The 17,083-nt window shown below is 38.6% G+C and overlaps 1 pseudogene; it reads left to right on the plus strand.

Moving 5' to 3' along the window:
• Nucleotides 1-3,411: 3,411 nt before the first annotated feature.
• Nucleotides 3,412-7,295, plus strand: LOC140511830 (olfactory receptor 5AC1-like; annotated as a pseudogene).
• Nucleotides 7,296-17,083: the final 9,788 nt, after the last annotated feature.

Below are 17,083 nucleotides of genomic sequence, written 5' to 3' on the forward strand. Positions count from 1 at the left end.
TTCCGTATCCCAAACATTCAAAGTAAATATTCAGTGGGCACAGGCCATGGAAGAGCTCAAAAAGGATTTTGAAAATCAAGTTAAAGTGGTGGAGGAAAAACTGGGAAGAGAAATGAGAGAGATACAAGAAAATCATGAAAAGCAGGTCAAAACCTTGCTAAAGGAGACCCCCAAAAAAATGCTGAAGAAAATAACACCTTGAGAAATAGGCTAACTCAATTGGCAAAAGACTTTCAAAAAGCCAATGAAGAGAAGAATGCTTTAAAAAGCAGAATTAGCCAAATGGGAAAGGAGGTTCAAAAGCTCACTGAAGAAAATAGTGCTTTAAAAATTAGAATGGAACAGATGGAGGCTAATGACTTTATGAGAAACAAAGAAATCATGAAACAAAAACAAAAGAATGAGAAAATGGAAGATAATGTGAAATATCTCATTGGAAAAACAAATGACCTGGAAAATACATCCAGGAGAGACCATTTAAAAATGATGGGACTATCTGAAGGTCATGATCAAAAAAAGAGCCTAGGCATCATCTTTCATGAAATTTTCAAGGAGAACTGCCCTGAGATAATAGAACCAGAGGGCAAAATAAGTATTCAAGGAATCCACTGATTACCTCTTGAAAGAGATCCAAAAAGAGAAACTCCTAGGAACATCGTGCCCAAATTCCAGAGTTCCCTGGTCAAGGAGAAAATATTGCAAGCAGCTAGAAAGAAACAATTCAAGTATTGTGGAAATACAATCAGGATAACACAAGATCTAGCAGCTTCTACATTAAGGGACTGAAGGGCATGGAATATGATATTGCAGAAGACAAAGGAATTAGGACTAAAACCAAGAATAACCTACCCAGCAAAACTGAGCATAATACTTCAGGGGAAAAAATGGTCTTTCCATGAAATAGAGGAGTTTCAAGCATTCTTGATGAAAAGACCAGAGCTGAAAAGAAAATTTGACTTTCAAACACAAGAATGAAGAGAAGCATGAAAAGGTAAACAGCAAAGAGAAGTCATAAGGGACTTACTAAAGTTGAGCTATTTACATTCCTACATGGAAAGACAATTTTTGTAACTCTTGAAAACTTTTCAGTATCTGAGCAGTTGGTGGGATTACACACACACAAACACACACACACACACACACAGAGCAGAGAGGGAATTGAATAGGATGGGATCGTATCTTTAAAAAAATGAAATTAACTGTGAGAGAGAAATATATTGGGAGGAGAAAGGAAGAAATGTAATGGGGCAAATTATCTCTCATAAAAGAGGCAAGCAAAAGACTTTTTAGTGGAGGGAAAAAGAGGGGAGGTGAGAGAAAAACATGAAGTATACTCTCATCATATTCCGCTAAAGGAAGGAATAAAATGCACACTCATTTTGGTATGAAAACCTATCTTACAATACAGGAAAGTGGGGGAGAAGGGGATAAGAAGGTGGGGGGACAATGGAAGGGAGGGCAATGGGAGAAGGGAGCGATTTGAAGTCAACATTCATGGGGAGGGACAGGATCAAAAGAGAGAATAGAAGCAATGGGGGGCAGGATAGGATCGAGGGAAATATAGTTAGTCTTACACAACAGGAGTATTATGAGAGTCATTTGCAAAACTACACAGATATGGGCTATATGGAATTGCTTGCCTTCCCAAAGGGAAGGGGTGGGGAGGGAGGGAGGAAGAGAAGTTGAAACTCAAACTTTTAGGAACAACTGTCGAGTACTGTTCTTGCTACTAGGAAATGAGAAATACAGGTAATGGTGTATAGAAATTTATCTGGTCGTACAGGACAAAAGAGAAGACGGAGACAAGGGAAGGGTGGGATGATAGAAGAGAGGGCAGATTGGTGATAGGGGTAATTAGAATGCTAGGTGTTTTGGGGTAGGGGGAGAGGACAAATGGGGAGAAAATTTGGAGCCCAAAATTTTGTGAAAATCAATGTTAAAAGTTTAAACAATTAAATTTTTAAAAAGTCTATCTAAGGTTTTTGAAAAGAGGGAATAAATGGACAGACCTGTGTTTCACTAATTCAGTTTGACAGCTGTAGAGAATAGATTTGAGGGGGGGAGAGACTGGAGCAAGGGATAGAAATTAGTTGATTGCTAAAATAGCCCAGGACAGAAATAATGAAGGCCTAAAATATGGATGAATCTTTAAAGAGAAAATAATGATTCTGAAAAACATTAGGGAAGTAGGATAGATTAGACCTTATAACTGATTTTGGATGTGGGGTCGGGGGAATGTGAAAAGTCAGTGATACTTCCAAAGTGTTACCTAGCCCAGGTGACTAGAAAGATGGCAGTGTCATCAACAGAGGTTAGGAATGTGCTAATTTTTTAAAGTTCTGAACTTAAGAAATAAACAATTCCATAGCATAGTAGAATAGAAAACAGGTGATTGTACATTAAATTGCAAATCTATTATTTATACATTTCTATTCCTTTTAAATATATACTAATACATTGATTTAATATAAGATAAATATATATTAAACATAATAAAGTTGGCACGTAAAAAAAGTCAAACATAGACGAAATATGATTTCCCTCCAAGTTTACATAATGGGGAACAAAGCCTTACCTATAAACAGCGTCATTCAGTGAGTAAATAAACATTTATTACGTGTCTACTATATGCCAGGCACTGTATTAAGTGCTTGGGATAGATATAAAAAGAAGCAAAAGACAGTCCCTGCCCTTAAGGATCTCACAATCTAATGAGGGAAACAAGCAAACAAATAGGTACAAACAAATTATGAACAGTATCAATAAGAAATAAATGAAAGAGAGAAGGCACTAGAATTAAAGGAGGTGAGGAAAACTCGGTAGAACAGTAAAGGGAGTTCTGGACTGGAGTTAGGAAAGCCTGAGTATAAATGTTGTCTCAGACACTTAGAAGCTATATGACCATGGACAAGCCATTTAACTTCTCTCTGTGTCATTTCCAGCATCTGTAAAATGGGAATAATATTAGCACCCACATGTCAGGATGGCTGTTGTTGTTTGTTTTTAATTCTTTAAGAGGACAGATAACATTATGATGTAATGTCTTGTATTGCATGTAAATTGGACTTGAGTTACAGAGAGCTGTGCAAAGTCATCAGTCACATCAGTCACAAAACGATTTTTGTGAAGTGCTTTGCAAACTGTAAAACACTATATAATACCAAATATTATTATTACTTAACTAATTTAATTCATTTTAATTACCCAATTCTTACAACCAGGTGCTCAAAAGGTTGATTTTCTTAAAATATATTTATTAAAAGGGATGGGTTGACTCTTAAACCATGCTAATTAAAGTATATGCAGCCTTAAGTAGTATTTTATTTCATGGATGAGTGTTACTTTTCATGACTTTTGGTGAATTAGTATTTTACTTAAATCTCTTATTTTAACAGCAGGTACAATGCAAATATGATAGAGGAGAACAAGACATTGCTGACAGAGTTTGTTCTCACTGGACCTACAGATCTCCCTGCACTTCAGATTCCTCTCTTGTTGGTGTTCTTAGTGATCTACATCACAATCATGGTGGGGAATATTGGACTAGTTGTACTTCTTTGGATGAACTCTCATGTTCACATGCTGATATACATATTCCTAAGTAGTTTAGCTTTTTCAGATGCATTGACTTCGTCTTCAGTGACCCCTCAGATGCTAGTGAATTACTATTTTTGTTTATAAAGCAATAATTTTATTTTCTTTTTTTCTTTTGAAATTTATTTGTTTTCAACATTCATTTCCACAAAATTTTGGGTTCCAAATTTTCTCCCCATTTCTCCACTCCCCCCACCTCAAAACGCAGAGCATTCTAATTACCCTTACCACCAATCTGCCCTCCCTTCTAGCATCCCTCCTTTCCCTTATCCCCATCTTCTCTTTTGTCCTGTAGGGCCAGATAACTTTCTATACCCCATTACCTGTATTTTTTTTTCCTAGTTGCAAGAACAATATTCAACAGTTGTTCCTAAAACTTTGAGTTCCAACTTCTATTCATTCCTCCCTCCTTACCCATCCCCTTTGGGAAGGCAAGTAATTCAATATAAGCCATATCTGTGAAGTTTTGCAAATGACTTCCATAAGAGTCTTGTTGTGTAAGACTAATCATATTTCCCTCCATTCTGTCCTGCCCCCCATTTATTCTGTTCTCTCTTTTGATTCTATCCCTCCCCAAGAGTGTTGACTTCTAATTGCTCCCTCCTCCCACTGCCCTCCCTTCATCCCCCCACCCTGCTCATTCCCTTCTCCCCCACTTTCCTGTTTTGTAAGATAGGTTTTCATACCAAAATGAGTGTGCATTTTATTCCTTCCTTTAGTCAAATGTGATGAGAATAAACTTCATGTTTTTTTTCTCACCTCCCCCTTTTTCCCCTCCACTGAAAAGTCATTTACTTGCCTCTTTTATGAGAGATAATTTACGCCATTCCATTTCTCCCTTTCTCCTCCCAAGATATTTCTCTCTCACTGCTTAATTTAATTTTTTTAAGATATGATCCCATCCTATTCAATTCCCTCTCTGCTCTGTGTGTGTGTGTGTGTGTGTGTGTGTGTGTGTGTGTGTAATCCCACCAACTGCACAGATACTGAAAAAAGTTTTCAAGAGTTACAAAAATTGTCTTTCCATGTAGGAATGTAAATAGTTCAACTTTAGTAAGTCCCTTATGGTTTCTCTTTGCAGTTTATCTTTTCATGCTTCTCCTGATTCTTGTGTTTGAAAGTTAAATTTTCTTTTCAGCTCTGGTCTTTTCATTAAGAATACTTCAAAGTCCTCTATTTCATTGAAAGACAATTTTTTTCCCTGAAGTATTGTACTCAGTTTCGCTAGGTAGGTGATTCTTAGTTTTAGTCCTAGTTCCTTTCACTTCTGAAACATCATATTTCATGACCTTCTATCCCTTAATGTAGAAGCTGCTAGGTCTTGTGTTATTCTGACTGCATTTCCATAATACTTGAATTGTTTCTTTCTAGCTGCTTGCAATATTTTCTCCTTGACTTGGGATCTCTGGAATTTGGCCACAACGTTCCTAGGAGTTTCTCTTTTTGGATCTCTGTCAGGAGGTGATCATTGGATTCTTTCAATATTTATTTTGGACCCTTCTTCTAGAATATTAGGGCAGTTTTCCTTGACAATTTCATGAAAGATTATGTCTAGGCTCTTTTTTTGATCATGGCTTTCAGGTAGTCTCATAATTTTTAAATTTTCTCTCCTGGATCTATTTTCCAGGTCAGTTGTTTTTCCAATGAGGTATTTCACATTACCTTTCATTTTTTCATTCTTTTCGTTTTGTTTCTTGATTTCTTTGTTTCTCATAAAGTCATTAGCTTCCATCTGTTCCATTCTAGTTTTTAAAGAAGTATTTTCTTCAGTGAGCTTTTGAACCACCTTTTCCATTTGGCTAATTCTGCTTTTTAAAGTGTTCTTCTCCTTATTGGCCTTTTGAACCTCTTTTGCCAATTGAGTTAGCCTATTTTTCAAGGTGTTATTTTCTTCAGCATATTTTTGGGTGTCTTTTAGCAAGATGTTTACCTGCTTTTCATACTTTTCTTGCATCTCTCTCATTTCTCTTCCCAGTTTTTCCTCCACCTCCCTTACTTGATTTTCAAAATGCTTTTTGAGCTCTTCGATGGCCTGAGAACATTGAATATTTATTTTAATTGTTTGGAGTACAGAAGACTTGACTTTTATGTCTTTCCATGAGGGTAAGTATTGCTCTTCCTCATCTGACAGGATGAGAGAAAATATCTGTTCACCAAGAAAGTAACCTTCTATAGTCTTATTTTTTTCCCTTTTTTCGGCATTTTCCCAACCAGTTACTTGACTTTTGGGTCCTTTGTCAAGAGTAGAGTATACTCTGGGAATCTGTAAGATGTCAGTTCCTCCAAGATGTTACAATCAAGCATTTACACTGATCTGGAATCAGGGAGAGATTATCGTGTCCAGAATCTTAGCAGTTTCCTCTCCACAGTCACCTGGCCCCCAGTTCCACCAAGTCAGTGCTGGGGGCTGATTTTCAAATAAGCTGGATGAGCAGGGCCACCATTCAGTGTGACACTAAGATCAGCTCCCTCAGGACCTCTACAGAGGGCTGAAATAATATTCAGCTCTTTAGTGCCCCCAGGGGGCACTTTATGATCCAACAATGGATGCAGGCTGCTGTAGGGGCTGCTGTGAGAACTGCTACCATCTGCCCAGTGTGGCCTCTGTGGGCCACTGCCTGACGCTGGAGCTCTGGTAAGGCTCTTCTCCCTTCCCAGCCAGCTGAAAAAACCCCGTCACTGAGCTTTTACACCTGTGGGTTGAGGGATCTGTGGACCTGCTGCTGCTGCAACTGGAGATTTTGTCCCAAGGTGTCCTTCTCCCAGAGTCAGCCACACCATGCCATGTGGCCAAGACTGGGCGGGCCTCTGCGTTCCGCTACCCATCCAGTGCGACAGACGTTTCCTGTGGGCCTTTGACGTCACCCTGGGCTGGAAATCTCCTCCACTGTGTTATTCTCCACTTCTGCTGCTCCTAAATTTGTTGAGAGTCCCTCTCTACAGGTATTTTATGGGCTGTGTGGGGAGACCCTGCATGTGTGTGTCTTTCTACTCCACCAGCTTGGCTCCACCCTCATCTAGTGAATAATTTATTAATTAAGAATAAAGTAATATCCCCTCTGCAATGCATGACACAGTTTTACTTTACTGGTGTTAGTGTAAATGCAGAATGTTTCCTGTTGCTAGCAATGGGACATAATCCATATGCAGCCTTATGCAACCCACTACTTTATCCAGTGAGGATGTCTAATAGACTGTGCAAGGAACTGGTCATTGCTTCCTATGAATTTGGCCTTATTTATCTCATGGTTCAGGTGGGCTTAATATTTAGATTAACTTTCTGAAAGTCAGCTAGGATACATTATTTCTCTTGTGAAATTTTATGATTGTTTAATATTTCCTTTACTGACTCATCTATTAACACATTGGTCATTTTCATTTTCTCTGTATTTATTCAAACTTTCACTTTTATGATCATCATAATCTCTTATATTTATGCCTTCTTTGCTATCCTGAGGATTAAATGTGAAAAGGGAAGGAATAAATCCTTCTCAACATGTAGTGCCCATCTGCTTTCTGTCTCCTTATTCTTTGGAACTCTTTTCTTTATGTATGTGCATCCTGGGTCTGGCACTGCTAAAGATCAGGACATAATGTATTCCTTACTTCACACTGTCGTAATCTCCCTGTAAAATTCACTTATCTACAGTTTGACAAATAAAGAGGTCTTTGATACTTTGAGAAAAGCAATAAAGAAATAATTTTCTTAAATGCATTCCCAAACTTTTCATTTTTCAGTTTTTTTCTAAACAAATTACAAGACCAATCCCTGCATGTTCATTCTTAATTTATTTCAGGCATCTTCCCATCTGTCTACCAAGAGGCTTAGATTTTCTACAACACATAAACACACACACACATACACTATATATAGTGTATGTGTGTGTGTGTCTGTGTGTGTATACCTGTTTCTTTTCCTTTCTTGAGTTTTCATCCCATGTTTTTGCTTTTACTCACTGACAAACTTCTGAAAAAAGTAACTAAAACTGTAAACCCAAAGCCTCCATTTCCTCACTTAGTCAAGCCTGGTTTTGGTCCTTATCATTCCACGTTGGTAATGCAGCATGGAATAGTGAATAAAGTAATGAAGAACAGAATTGAAGCCCTACTCTGACATAGACAGTGTGACTACAATTAGTATTCATATCAATGGAGGAAGTTATCTCATTGGGAGTTTTCTGCACCTATGAAATCACAGGTCTGGAATAAAAACCTCACCAGACTGTCTATACTAAACTCTTTTATTTTCATCACAGAAATGAACTATATCTATTGGAAATTACAGAATGGAAAGCTTTCTTGCTTTGCTCTCAGGGCTTGTCTGCTCACCTAGCTATTATGGTGGCTCTCCTCTTTTCCTGATGATCCTAGACTTAAGATTAAATCTGTTAATATCTCTTGTCATTGGTATTTAGGAAACCGATGGGAAAATAGAGAACCTACATATGAACATGTTTACTTACTCATCTCCTTTTACCTATACTTACTACTATTGTCTATATGTGTTTTAATAGTATTTTATTTTTACCAATTATATGAAAACACAGTTGTTAGCACTCAGTTTTACAAGATTTTGAGTTCCAAACTTTTCTTACACCCTTCTTCACCTCCCTTTTCTTAAAATGGCACTTAATTAGGTAAAGGTTATATATGTGACATTGTGCAAAACGTTTCCATATTAGTCACATTTGTGAAAGAAAAAACATACCCAAAGAAAAAAAAAACATGAAGAAATAAAGTAAATGAAAATATATACTTTGACCTGCATTCAGAGTCCATCAATTCTTTATCTGGATATGCAGAGCATTTTATATCATGAGTCCTCTTGGAACATTGTGTTGCTGAGAAGATCTAAGTCATTCATAACCTTCATTCAATGTTGCTGTTACTGTGTAAGTCTTCCTGGTTCTGCTCATTTCACTTTGCATCAGTTCATACAAGAATTTTCATGTTTTTTTCTGAAATCTGCCTGCTCATCATTTCTTATTGAGCATAGTATTCCATTAATAGACCATATTCAAATACCATAATTTTTCCCAATTTTTTCCAATTTCCAATATCTTCCCACCATGAAAAGAACTGCTATAAATATTTTTGCACATGTATGTCCTTTTCCCTTTTCTATGATCTCTTTGAGATACAAACCTAGTAGTGGTATTGTTAGATCAAAAGGTATGTACAATTTGGTTTCCCTTTGGGTATAATTCCATATTGCTTCCCAGAATGCTTCAAAGAGTTCACGACTCCACCAACTGTACATTATTATCCCAATTTTTCCACATCCTCTCCAGTATTTATCATTTTCCTTTTTTATACTAGCCACTCACATAGGGTAAGGTTCATTTTTCTAGTACAACATTATTTAAAGCACTTCATGTTATCACGTGTATTAAATTACACCATTGTGCCAGGCCTAGAGGCCTGAGGGCTACCCGAGTCTTCCCTTACCTCTATCGGAGGTCTTCAGTTGGCCAAACCGGATGCTCATATGAGAGAAAGGATGTTCCAGAGTCGAACAACGGTTGAGCTTTATTTCAGGGTCTAGTTACAAGTGCAGGGGAATTCTTCCTTAGGAGGGAGCGAAGAATCTCCCAAGGAGGCAAGATCTTACAATAAGAGATTGGAAGTAGAAGTATAAGTGGGGAGAGAGGGGGAGGGGAAAGCGGAGAGAGGAAAAGCGGAGCCTTCTGTCCTGTCTGCTCCGCGCCCCTCCACCCAAGAGAGATTTCAGGCTTTTCTGATCCTACTTAAACTCTCCAGCAGCATAGTTTGCATCTGAATACAGTGCTGTTAGATAACAATAGTGTGCCCAGATCCAGGACAATCTCGAGGGCAGGGAGAGCTCTCTCCCATCACGTTTCTCATGGGAAGAGGCAGAAATACATGAGATTGCTTGGTTCACCTCGATTCCCAGTCGTTTCCTGGGGGGTCTCGTGAGAACTCTAAGATTTGGAAGTTCCCACCTTTACCCGCCCGAGACTGTCCACACGGAATTGGGCTTCCAACCCTAGCATCTCCCCCTTTTTGTTTTGCGCGGCGCGCACATGGCTCTAGAGCAAACAGTGGCTGGAGGCTGAGTGGATTAGGAAGGCCTTTAGCATATGAGTACCCCACAACAAGACTTCATTTACACAGAAATCTGCAGCTAGCACAACTGACAAAGAGAGGCATCAAATAAAACAAAGATGAAGCTAAATGGCTGAGTTACAACAAGAGAAAGGGCAATCACTAATTCCAAAGCATATTGTAAGAGAAGCAGCTAGTGCTGGCGCCTTACACATCACCACCCCCTCAGTCATGCAAATGGATCTCAACGGCCAAGCCTGAATGGCCAAGCCTGTGGTATTCAGGCGAAAAGTTGGTCATCTCCCGAAAAGTTGGTCACCCCTTCCCCCCCAATGTCCTGGGTTTGTGATATCAAAGTCCTCCTTCAGCCGCTGGAAAGAGATGCCTAGATGGAGTGGTCAGCAATGTTGGGATGAGTGCTGCTTCCTCTCTGGGCAGCAGGGTTAAAGCTGTCATCAGCAGACTCAGGTGGTGCATGATCCTTCTCCGGGGTCTCCGGGCTCTCCAAGGTCTCCGCCTCCTGCGTCTCCGCCGTCTCCGACATCGGTTTCCACCAACGGATCCTTCTAATGGGAATCCACGCATCACCTTCTCCTGTGGAGACACAAACATACCCTGGACCCCATATTAGTATCTTATACGGACCTTTCTATTTCCCTGAGGCCATATCCTTAACCATGGCCCATGTGTCCTTATTTCCAGCCTGGGTATTACTTTCCTTGCAGGGTTGTCTTGGAATAGTCACAAAATGTCTCATAGCTGGAGTAGTATGTGAGTTTTTTGAGATATGCAAAAAATTGTGTGTATACACAGCTGTATCAAGCTCTAATTGTGTTAGGCGACCTCTTAATCTCCCCCTTTTTTGTTTAGCGAGAATCGCCTTTAAGGTGATATTGGCCCTTTCCACTATGGCCTGGCCTTGTGGATTGTAGGGGATTCCTGTAACATGTCGAATCCCTAGATCGTGGAGGAAGTGTGTAAGGGTTTGGGAAGTATAGGCAGGACCGTTATCTGTCTTTATTTCTAAGGGTAAACCTGAAATAGAAAAACAGTGCCAAAGATGTTGAATTACTTTAGCACTTGATTCACCTGGCTGTAAAGTCACCATAAGGAATCCGGACCATGTGTCAACTGTCACATGTATGCACTGGCCCTTAAGATGGGTGACATCCATTTGCCAAATTTCGTTGGGTGCCAAGCCACGAGGATTGACACCCTGGTCTAGAGATGGGTGGAATGGGATACATTGGAGACAGCTCTTAACAATTTTTCTGGCCTGTTCCTGAGTTATCCCATATAATTTGCAGAGGGCTTCTGTGGCTAGGTGGAACCTATCATGAGCCTTTTGGGCCCTTTCCTGTGGTTCCACAGTGTGCCCTACAAGGTATAGTGAATTGTCTGCTATTTGATTTCCTTCAAAAATTGGTCCTGTGCCATTAGTATGTGAGCGCACATGTAAAACATAAAAAGGGTGTGTTCTGTTATTAATGGTGGTCAATAGCCGCTCACACTGTGAAAAAATATTGGACTGATAATCTACAATAGAGTCCTCAATCCGTGAAATTAATAAAGATGCATACTGACTATCAGTAATAATGTTAATGGGTATGTCATTATATATTTGGAGAGCTTGGATTATAGCTTCCAACTCGTTCTGTTGAGTAGAGGTGTAGGGTGTGTTAACTATATATATCTCTTGGGAGGCCGAATTATAAATAGATGCCTTGTGATGTTTTGTGGCATCTGTAAAAATGTTAGGCCCCTCTACTGGGTTTGGTGAGTACCTTTTCACTGGTGCTGGGGCCCACTGTAATAACTCTTTGAATAGGAAAGTCGAATTTGGTTTCACCTGGGCCCACTGGAGTATAGTGGCCCAAGAAACGTGATTCTGAGCTAACTCTTCTACATCCTTAGTGGTGAGTGTAGCATAAAGAATTGGCTGTCTTTGGTACATGTGGGTAGCCCTTTTTACTGCCTCTAGTGCTAACCGTCCTAGAAATTCCCACTTGTTTAGTAAACTGCTTCCTGTTTTACTTAAATATACCCATTCTAGGGGCTTCTCTTTTTGGTGTATGACGGCATAGGGAGGTGTAGTGGAGATAATAGATACCTCCACATCTCTTCTTGGATCCTACCGGAATGTGGTGGACTCTAAAAATTGTTTTTTTATTGCCTCTATGGCCTTGGCTGCTTTAGGAGTCAATGTTTGTGGGGAATTTAAAGCAGAGTCTCCTGTCAATAGTGAATATAAAGGTTGCATGAGAGGTAGAGGTATAGGCACCTTTGATCTTATCCATTGGATAGCTCCTACTAGTTTCTGAGCATCATTGAGTGTTTGGATCTTTATATCCCATTTTTGGGGTTCTGGCCGAATGATGGTGCCCTGGATCTGATATCCCAAATATTTGTAACTGGGTCCTCTCTGTATCTTTTCAGGAGCAATAACTAATCCTAGTCCTAGAAGGTTCCTTTCTACTGCTTGGAAACACTTCTCCAGATCCTTGAGCTGAGGTGCAGCTATAAGGATGTCATCCATATAATGGATGATTTTGCATTGGTATTGCTGTCTGGGGCTTTCTAATGCTTGATTAACATACCACTGGCAGATGGTGGGGCTGCAACTCATACCTTGGGGCAATACCTTCCACGGATACCTCTTTGCAGGTCCTTCGTTATTGGGGTGAGGTATTGTAAAAGCAAACCGAGGACAATCTACTTTGTTTAAAGGAATGGAAAAAAAAAACAATCCTGAATGTCAATGATTATAAGTGACCAACCATCCGGGATGGCATTAGGAGAAGGGAGACCTGGTTGCAGGGCTCCCATAGGCATGAGAGACTGATTTACCTTCCTTAGATCTGTAAGGAACCTGAATTTCCCGGATTTTTTCTTTATAACAAACACAGGAGCATTCCAGGGTGACTGTGATGGCTCTATATTTCCTTTTTCTAATTGCTCCTTAACCAATAGTTGTAGTGCCTGGAGTTTTTCTGGAGTCAGGGGCCATTGCTCCACCCAAATTGGGGTGTCTGACTTCCAATTCAAGGGTGGGGACTCCAGTGCAACAGCAATGGCCCTTACTAAAAATTTGATAGCTTCATCCCCAGGCGGCTCATGATGTCTCTGCCCCAGATGTTAAAACTAAGTCCTGGAATCACCAACGGCCATATGGTCCCTTGACGATCCTCTGCCTCCCACTTTACTGGGTGCATTGTCTCTAAGGTATTTTGGCACCCTCCTATTCCCCACACTGGTCTCTGGCTTTCTTTAAGCTTCCAGTGCCGGGGTACTGAGCAACCGCTAAGGCAGGTCCTATCCGCTCCAGTATCAAGGAGGCCAGTCATGGGAATTCCATTGAGCCAGATTGTACACTCAGGTCTATTCTGTCCTGTTTCCCTTAGTAACTGGATTTGAACTGAGTGCTTTAAGGGTAGGGCAATAGCTATGGGAAGCTGATCCTGGCCCCTCCCTGTCACAAATTAACTATAGATTGTTTTGATTTCTTCACCTGAAAATTGCCTGTTTACATTCTTTGACCATTTGCAGTTTGGGGAATGGTTTGTATACTTAAAAGTTTGACTCAGTTTTGTGTAAATTTGAGAAATGAGGTGGTTATCAGAGATACTTGCTATAAAGATTGTTTCCCAGTTTTCTGCTTTCCATCTAATCTTGGTTGCATTAGTTTTGTTTATGAAAATCCTTTTAAATATTACTAAGTTTATCTATTATATATTTCTTAATGCTCTCAACCTCTTGTTAGTCATGATTTCTTCCTGTCTCCATAGATATGAGAGGTGGATTATTCCTTGCTTTTCTAACTTGGTTACTCTGTCAAGCTTCCTCTCTAAATCATGTACCTCTTTTGATTTCATCTTGGTATAAAAAATGAGATATTGGGTCTATACATACTTTGTAACACGTTATTTTCTAATTTTCCCAGAAGTTTTCAGAAAATAGTGAGTTCTTTTCCCAGAGGCTGGGGTCTTTGGGTTTATCAAATCCAGATTACTATCATAAGGTGTTATTGTGTCTTGTGTATCTAATCTATTCCATTCATCCACCACTCTGTTTCCTTGTAACAAAATTTTGAAGGTTACTTCTTTGTAATATATTCTATATTTTTTCTCTGGATGTGGATGGCATTTTACATGAAGAGTCTATTATGAATGTTTTACGTCCTTGCATTACTGTGAAGAGATTTGTGTTCGTCCTTCATTGCTGAAGAAGACCATGCCATCAGAGAAATAATGGCATGACTTCCACTTGACTTTGTTTTGTGTGAGGGAGGGCTGTGCTGATCACCAGCCTTACTTGTCTTCCAGAGTCATGTGAATCTGGTGACCAGACATTCATCAGGATGACTGGAGATGACCCAGGATGAGGCAATTGGGGTTAAGTGACTTGCCCAAGGTCACACAGCTAGTGAGTGTCAAGTGTCTGAGGTGAGATTTGAACCCAGGCCCTCCTGACTCTTGCATAAGTGCTCTATCCTCTGCAGCACCAGTGAAGGGCTAAGCATATCAGAAAGAGTCCTCACACCCTATGACTGTTACTGTGTATAATGTGCTCTTGGTTCTGCCCATTTCACTCAGCATCAGTTCATACAAGTCTTTCCAGGTATTTCTGAAGTCCACTTGTTCTTATAGCCCAGTAGTGTTCCACTATAATCCTATACCACAACTTGTTCAGCAATTCCCCAATGAATGGATATTGCCTCAATTTCCAGTTCTTGGCCATCACAGAAAGAGCTGCTATAAATATTTTTGTACGTGTGGGTCTTTCTCTCATTTTTATAATCTCTGCCATACAACTCTAGAAATGATATTGCTGGGTCAAAGGGTATTCACATTTTATAGCCCTTTGGGCATAGTTTCAAATTGTTCTTCAGAATGGTTGGATCAGTTCACAGCTCCACCAACAATGAACTAGTGTTCCAACTCCACCACATCTTGTACATTTATCATTTTCCTGTCTTGTCATGTTACCCAAACTGATAGGTGTGATGTGGTACATCAGAGCTGTCTTGATTTGCATATCTCTAAGGAATAGTGATTTACAGCATTTTTTCATATGAATATCAGCTTTAATTTCTTCCTTTGAAAACTGACTGTTGATAACCTTTAATCATTTATCAGTTGTGGAATGGCTTGTATTCTTGTATGTTTGATATATTTTAGAAATGATTACTGTTGCAAAAGTTCTTTCCCAGTTTTCTGCTTCCCTGCTGTTTTTGTTACATAGGCTTGTTTGTGCAAAAAACTTTTCAATTTAATGTCATCAAAATGACCTATTTTGCATTTCTTAATGTTCTCCATTTCTCATTTTTTTAATAAATTTCTCCATTCTCCAAAAATCTGACAGATAAATGATTACTTCCTCCTCTAATGTTTGTAGTGTCATCCTTTATGCCTAGAATTTTTTTACCCCTTTGGACTTTATCCTGGTGTACAGTATCAGGCATTGCTCTATGCCCAGTTTCTGCCACATTACTATCCATTTTTCCCAGCAGTTTTTGTCAAAAAATAAGTTCTTATTCTAGAAGCTGGGGTCCTTGGGTTTGTCAAACAGGAGACTGCTATGGTCATTGACTACCGTGTCTTGTGTCCCTAACTTATTTCACTGACCTACTCCCCTATTTCTTCATCCATACCAAGTGGTTTTGATGATTACTGCTTTATAATACAATTTGAGATCTGTTATGGGCTACACCACCTTCCTAAGCATTTCTTTGCATTTATTCCCTTGATATTCTGAACATTTTGTTCTTCCTGATGAATTTTGATATTGGTTTTTCTAGCTCTAGAAAGTTTTTTTTTCTGGTACTTTGATTCATATGGCACTAAGTAAATTAATTTAGACAGAATTGTCATTTTCACTATATTAGCTTGGCCTATCTATGAGCAACAGATGTTTTTCAAGTTACTTAGATCTGACTTTATTCATAAGAAAAGTGTTTTTGTAATTGTGTTTATATAGCCCTTGGGTTTGTGTTGATAGGTAAAATTCCAAATATTTATAGTTTATACCAAAACTTTATTTTTTTACACTAAAATAGTTTTATTGAAAGGTCATTTTCTTAGTACCACAACATTAAACTTTGTTAGTTACTTCATTGAACTTAAGTTTGCATTGATGAATTAGAAAGAAAATTCTTCAATAAATCAGATGTTTAAGAGTACCTGAAGAGTGCATCTACAAAACACTTTACAAAATGAAGCATAAGCCATATGAAACATTCTATGGTTCTTTGGCTCATCTTTAAAAGGGAGGTTTTGTCCCCTCAACATGATGTTGTCAAAGGAAAATTTGAACTAGTTATAGCTATTGTGGAAATTAAACTATATAATGTGTTGATTAACTATACACTTTCCCAACCCTACATGTCAATTTAGATTCATTAACCTTCAGTAGCATTAAGTGCTCTATCTACCACATAATTAGTCAATTAAATTGCTATGTCCTTGAATCTCGACAGAGAGCACATTATTGTCTCTCTCTAAGTTGAATAGTTACAGGAGTGTTGTGACATTAGCATAGCACATATGTTGCACTACTTTTAAATACAAAGCTCTGTACTAAGGATCCAATCATAATACTTATTTAAAAGCTCTGGATTGTTAGCAAACATTGCTTTAGAAGGGCACAGCTGAAGTTTCTGATTGGCAGACTATAAGAGTTGCTTGTATAAGAGAAATTAGCTTTTTTTGTAAGGGGCTAGATATTGAGATAAAAATCATACAGTACAAAACTTTGTATTCCACAAAATTTGTTCCCTGGGATAATGGTAAAAATCACTTAAATTTAACATGTCTGTCTATAACTTTACTAGAATTTTATAATCAAATTTAAATGAAAAAATATGCCAAACAAAAATAAATCTTTAAAATTATTGGATTTTCTAGTTGTGCAAGGCTTTAGCAAGCTTGTTCGTACCTCCTCAATGGTTGGTAACCCTGACTATACTAAAGTGCATTATATCATTTTTCTTAAGTTGATCTGTTTTGATATGAACTTGCATTACAATTCAAATAATATCAATTAAACTCAAACACATCTTGCCATCAATACTAATTATAATCAGTATACTGATCCAGATACTACTAGATTAGATCACTATTAATTGTCAATTCACAGTATAGTCTCCCATTCTTATTCTGCATTACAGTTTCACATTTGATTTTGTTTTTATAACTATGGTTCAAAAGAAGATCATAGTTTAGTGCTGAATACATTTCCAACTGCAGCACACATATTCAGTTTCCAACAATAGCCTGTTTTCCTCTCAAGTCTGAAAACATCAATACTAACCTAATTGCTATGTTTCAGGCTTCACGGCTTAAATCCATTCTAATATTGGAGTCCTCAGTTCTGATGTGAAAAATAGTCTTCAAAATAGTTGAATTTCTTCACCATAAGATTACCA

Source organism: Notamacropus eugenii, chromosome 6 (assembly GCF_028372415.1).
Source record: "Notamacropus eugenii isolate mMacEug1 chromosome 6, mMacEug1.pri_v2, whole genome shotgun sequence".
Lineage (NCBI taxonomy): Eukaryota > Metazoa > Chordata > Mammalia > Diprotodontia > Macropodidae > Notamacropus > Notamacropus eugenii.